This window comes from Humulus lupulus, chromosome 4, assembly GCF_963169125.1.
Source record: "Humulus lupulus chromosome 4, drHumLupu1.1, whole genome shotgun sequence".
NCBI classification, from domain to species: Eukaryota; Viridiplantae; Streptophyta; class Magnoliopsida; order Rosales; family Cannabaceae; genus Humulus; species Humulus lupulus.
In genome coordinates this window covers 168,387,683-168,394,335 of record NC_084796.1, presented here as the reverse complement: position 1 = coordinate 168,394,335, position 6,653 = coordinate 168,387,683, and positions in this window count along the sequence as shown.

Genomic DNA, 6,653 nt, shown 5'->3' with positions numbered 1-6,653 from the left:
ATTGAAACAATCGAAGGAATTTGAGCCTGGTGTACCCAGTGTGTTATACTGCGAGAATTGTTAGCATCGTCGAGTTAGGACGAAAAGTGCAACATTGGATACAAGGTGGGACGATGTCTCCAAGAGTGATCTATGACCTGGTTATTACCAGTTGGAACCCAAGGATAAAGACATTTCGGGAATTTGTCTAGTTTGCACCAAGTAAGGTGTGAGGGGTTGGTAACAGAGACTCTATAATGGTTCAAGCTGCAGCAGCACAGGTAAGTTCTTTAGGCAGAGAATGCATGAACGGTATGGACAAGTCCCCTTCAAGCTCACGAGCAGTGCATGTGGATTACTCCCAGACGGAAATGGTGAGCAAATGATTATGCTGAAGACGTTGTACCCAGAAGACAGAGTCACAGGTAAGGTTCTACGGAGTGTTAGATTGGGTGTCGTCAGGAGTACTCAGATTGGAGCTACAAGAAGAAAGGACATGTATGAGAAGATTTGATCTGAAGTCACAAAGAAGCTAATGAAGAACGTCTGAAGAATTGAAGGCATAACGAGGCTGGTAAGCGCGTCATCTATTGCACAAGCACCTCCGGAGACAACTACATCAGAGATGAGGAGAACAGTAAAACTTGAGGTTAGACGGACTGAGTGGTGTCAAATCAAAAAGAAATTCAGAAGACAAGGTAAGAATTGATTAATATCTGGTAATGCTGGAATATGTGTGTGTTTTGGTTAAGTTAAGAGTGGTGGCATAAAGGACTTGATCTATGATGAGGTACTTGAGTGTTGGGTATTAGTAAGAAGGTTAACGTTGAGACCCAGATGCGGTGAAAAGTAACAGATGGACGACTAGTGTTTGAAATCCTCGATTGAGCGAGGGGAGTTATAATTGGAGGCGGAACTCCTAGCTGTGAGGCGTGTGGCAGTCAGGGGATAGCGCCATAGACTGTATTAGAGTGGACAAGGCGACGACTGAGGTTGGCGTAACGCTAGTAGGTATGATTAGCTGGTGAGTGTCACTGAGCTATGGAATCCGAAGTGTCGGCTTTGGTTGAAGCAGGGAAGGACCCTGCTAAGGTGGTACAAGTTAGGATACCAGAAATGGATGAAGGATCCAATTAGATTTGGTTTATGAATGAGAATTCTGAATGGACATTATTCCACCTCCTAGGGTACGTCGTACCGGGAGGGTCGAGCGGGTGCCGGAATATAGCGTTTTCCTTTGGACCCTGAGGGGTTAGGTGATGTGGTAGTGTATCATGGGAATAGACCACTTTAGACCTTGAGTAAATTGTTTGGACATGAAAAGTTTTAACTCAGTTGAGGGAGTTAATGTTGTTGGGTCAAGTGAACTGGTTTCGAGATAGAACGTCGATGATACTGAATTGAGGCCTTATGGTATTTTACATTGTTGGAATGGATTTAGAGAATGAAAAGAACAGAGTGGGAACCCAGAATTATCAGTGGATTGCAAGTGGAATGGCAGTCTGAAAGTTTATCAAATATCTACTGAATTGAGCGCTGAGTATGCGAAAACTTGAGATTTTAAGGGAAGCGTTATCCCTGGTGAGTTAGCCGTGGTGGCAAATGTGGGCATCTTGTTAAAGTAACACGACATAGGACATGGTAAGAGACGAAGGATAATGAATACTACTAGTTGGCATTGGTTCAGAGAGAAAGCCAGAGAGGTTGTTGGAATCCTTAAGGCAGGAGTGTCTGCATATTCGAAAGAATAAAGAGCTGGTAAATTGCTAAGTTATGAGGAAATAAAGTTCCGAAAGGAAAGAGTTGCGTCTCTGCGTAATAACAGACGAGGATCTGTAAGGTGTTCAGAGAAAGGAGGGAGAGTTCTGACTCTTATTTCAACATAAAATTCTAAAGTTGTACTAAGGGTTAGGCCAGCGGGGCCTATAAGCTGATCCCACCTAGTTGAGGTGATGATTTTGAGTATCTCTGGAATCAGGAATAAGACAATGAATTGGTCATTGTAAATCTAGGCAGACCCTGTGTAACGCCCTGGATAGCCAAGACCGTTACACTGTGTGTTTATAAAGTGCCAGACTTGCTAATCAAGTCATTAAAGTAAAAGTGTGTTACTGAAATAGTAGAGGAACTAGGGTTAAAAGTGTTTTGGTCTCAAAAGTACGTTTTCATTACTAAACAGTGTTTACGTACATGGGATCCCCAAAATTGACAGTTTAAAAGCCATTTACAAAAGTTACAACGTTTAGATACATCAACTGGCCATACTAAGGCAAAAGCGAGCTGTTAGGTAATCTCTGTCCTGACACACTTCTCGACCGTGGCGATCGAACGGCTGGCTATGTACATTTCACCTCGGAGCTCTCCACCTCAGGCCTGGTCCAGCTTGCCCTTGCCCTTACCTGCACCACGAAGCACCCGTGAGCCAAGGCCCAGCAAGAAAACATAGAAACAACAGAGCATGAACAACTAGCAACAAATGAATTACACTTATAGCATCTCATCAACTTAAGTGTACCATCAATCAAGTATTTCATATACTAAGCATCTCATCAAATACATAATGCACAGACGATAACCAGGGCTAGCGCTCACAGGCAGCTCCCTCTGTTATCCTTTTATTTCCGGCACTCAATGGCCAATTCGCGCTCCGTGCGCTAAACTCATGAGCGGTACTCTTAGACCGCTTATACGTGTCCCTTGGCATAATACCAACGATGACACAATACAACTTCCGGGAGCACTTAGTCCCATTCACAACCATACATTCGGGTGCAGTTTTCTTACCTTTCAATTCAATAGCTTTAATCCTTCGACACCTTGAGCACGATCCCACTCGAGCCCTAGCGCTCACCTAAACACAATCATGGCCAAAGTCAACATCAACCCTCAAGTTCAAAACCTAGCCCCGGGGCCAATCCCGAGCCCCCGGGATGACCTAGTTCCACCAAACAAGGTGGTGGAACCAAACCCCAAACCTTAGGTCAAAAACCCTTGCAAATTACCCTAAAATCCCCTTCAGAAGGCAGGGTAGCGCTACAGCGCTCTTGGGAGGGCGCTATAGCGTTACAGACAGAAGCCAAAACCCTTCCAGCAAAATGGCCTAGCGCTACAGCGCCCAAAGGCTAGCGCTGTAGCGCTAGTCACAGACAGCCCAACACCCAAAATTTCCCTTATGCGATTTTCTCGAGCCAACCTCAACCAAACCTCTTCCAACTCCTACCCAAACTTAAAAACAACCTCATGACCACACTCCACTCATCCCAAACACCCTAACCATCTGAAATCCAAGCACATGCAATCACAAACTCAAAATTCACCATAGCCACCTCCAAACTCTAAAACCCAACATAAACCAGCTGAACATCATAACTAAAGCTTAGAATTCATACCTTTGATAGAATTTCGCCCACAAGCTATCCCTAGGCTCCCTTGGCTTGCTACTCCTCAGCCCTAAGCCTGAATTCCCCAAAGTTCCATTCAATTCAATTCAAGCACCACAACTTAAAAACCAGAAACAGAAATGGATGAACTCTAGAACCTTACCTCAAGTGTTGGTGAAACCCTGCTAAACCTCTGTCTATTCCTTAGTCTTAGGTCAAGATCCTTGATGTTTAGTTATCCCAGCTCTCCTCTAAGCTTTACTCCAGAAATTCTCAAGAAACAGATGAAGGAAAGTGTAAACCGACTTTAGAGAAACTCTCTCTGTTTTCCCTCTTCCTTTTCCCTTCTTTTTCAGACTTCCTTGATATTCTATAAATTCCACTAACTTAAAACCTCAGTAATACCCATCCTTAAGAGTCCAATGACCTTTATGCCCTCCCAATTAACTCTAATCCTTTAGTCCACTTAAGGGCATTTTAGTCATTTTACCTAATTCCCGCTACTTCCTCGAATGTCTCTATTATTTCCCGCTTAATTCCCGATACCTAATTAATCACCAATAGCATTCCTCAATGTTACAATAATCTCCAGCTCATCCACTAAATTCCCATTTACACCCGTGAGCTCACCCCGAGCCGGGTATAAATCCCCGCTATGACTTTTCCGCTACTTAGCTCACTAGGATCGTCTCGAGTCACAGATCGCAGATATATCCACATAATAATGTGGTCTCAAAAATTATCACATATATCAAAGCAGTTATGCCCTTAATGGCCAAAATTACGATTATGCCCTTCTACCCTAATCTGGGCCTACATGCATACAAACACGCATAGTCATGCATCTCAAGTACTCAAGTAATCATATAACATGCTTTAAATCATAATTATACATCTTGATCACTAAAATCACACGTAATCTCCATTATGCCCTCCAGGCATGCTAATCAAGGCCCTTAAGCCTTATTAGCGAATTTGGGTCGTTACACCCTGAGGTTTCAGCAGGGTTGCGGTGTAAACGAGGAGCTATCGAGAGTATGGCTGTTAGACAAAATCTTGAGGGGCAAGATTGTTACTCTTGCGAGAGTGTTGTTGATAAGAAAAGTAAAGGCGGTGGACCTTGGAAGTTATGGTCAGAGTTGCGGGTTTATTGACTGACGCGTTGGATAAATTTCGAGGACGAAATTTTTATGAGGAGGGGATAGTTGTAACGACCCAAATTAGCTAATAAGGCTTAAGGGCCTTGATTAGCGTGCCAGGAGGGCATGATGGGATTTATGTGTGATTTGATGAGTTAAATGCATGGTTATGATTTAAAGCATGTTATATGACTATTTGTTTATCTGAGATGCATGGCTATGTATATTAGTATGCATGTAGGCCCGGATCGTGTTAGAGGGGCATAACTGTAATTTTGGCCATGTTAGGCATAACTGCATTGATATGTGATGATTGTTGAGACCACAGTGGTATGTGGGTGTATCTGTGCCTTGTGACTCGAGGCGATCCCAGTGAGCAGGCTAGCGGAAAGTCATGACAGGAATTTATACCCGGCTCGGGGCGAGCCTGGGGGTATAAGCAGGAATTCAGAGAATAGATTGAGATTTATTTTGATGATGGGGGATATTTATTTGGTGGTTTATCGGGTGTTGGAAAGCAACGGGAAAATATTAGAGACACTTGAGGATTAGCGGGAATTGGGTAAAATGACTAAAATGGCCCTATTTGGACAAAAGGATTGAGAATTAATAGGAAGGGCATTTTGGTCATTTGGCTTTTAGAAATTGATTTATGAGGCTTTACACTTAGTGGGATTTATAGAGAGTGTTGGCTGTGGAGAGAAAGAAAGAAAATAAAGAAAAAGGAAAGAAAGAAAAGAGGGAAAACAGAGGGGTTTTCACAAGGGTCGGTTTGTGCATTCTTGCACCATTCCGCTCCATTTTTCTTGGTGCAAAGCTTAGTGGAGAGCAAGGATAGGCTGAGCATCAAGGATCTTGGGTTAGACTTGAAGATTTGGCAAGAACACATCAACTTTTGAGGTAAGTTTTAAGAGATTTCAGTTTTAAGGGTTTTGATGGTTTGAGCTGTGTTTTGAGCTGAGTTGATGGGAATTTCTGAGAAAGCTTTGATGATGAACAAGCTAAGGAGGTCTAGGGTTTAATCAAGGTCGAAATTTGCATCAATGGTAAGAATTCTAAGCCTTTAACTTGTTGTTGACTGAATTTCTGAGTTTAGGGTTGTTCATGGTAGATTTTGAGATTTGGGATAAATGTTCTTGGGATTTGAGGATTTGGGATGCTTGGGATGAATGGAGAGTGTTCATAAGCTTGATTTTTGAGTTTGGTAAAGATTTGGGGGAGTTTGGTTTGAGATTGGTTGAAGGAAATCGCAGAAATGCGATTTTGGGTTTTCTGGGCTGCAACTAGCGCTACAGCGCTAGTCAGTGGGCGCTGTAGCGCTAGTCCCTGTTTCTGGAGGGGTGTTCTACTTGTAGCGCTACAGCGCCCTCTTTAGAGCGCTGCAGCGCTACACTGTTCACAGAGGTGGATTTTTGGGTTTTCGATGAGGGATTTTGACCTAGGGTTCGGGGCTCGATTCCGCCACTTTGTTTTGGGGATTTAGGACTTCCTAGGGGCTCGGGATTGGTCCCGAGGCTAGGTATTCGGACTTGGGGTTCGGTGTTGACTTTGACCTATGTTTGTGCCTAGGTGTGCGCTAAGGCTCGAGTGGGATCGTGCTCAAGGAGTCAGGTGATCTAAGCTATTGAAGGGAAAGGTAAGAAAACTATAACACCCGTAGGATGGGGCGTGGGCCCATAGTGTGATTGCCGGGCATGGCCCTATATTGCATGTTGCATGATGAGATGATTGCCGGGCGTGGCCCTATACTGCATTACATGTTACGGTGAAGATTTAATTGAATTAGCATTTGTTTGAATGTTGCTTGATTTATGCTATGTGTGATTATGATGAAATGAACGGCAAGGGCCGAGTGCGGCGTAGGCCGGGTACGGCCGTGGGGCCGAAAGTAACACACAGCACATGGGATGCTTATATTCAGGGTGGGACCCAAGGGATACATGAGTTATCCTCGCGGTGAGAACCGATACCCCAGGCTTTGGTAAGGCCTCGGGGGCGGCATGGCCGTGTTTGCTTAGTCTAATGGTTGACTTGTTTTTCTGTGGATTATCTGTTATGATTTACTGTATATTTGCATATGTTATGTTCTGCATGAGTTTTCTTGCTGGGCTTCGGCTCACGGGTGCTCTGTGTTGCAGGTAAGGGCAATGGCTGA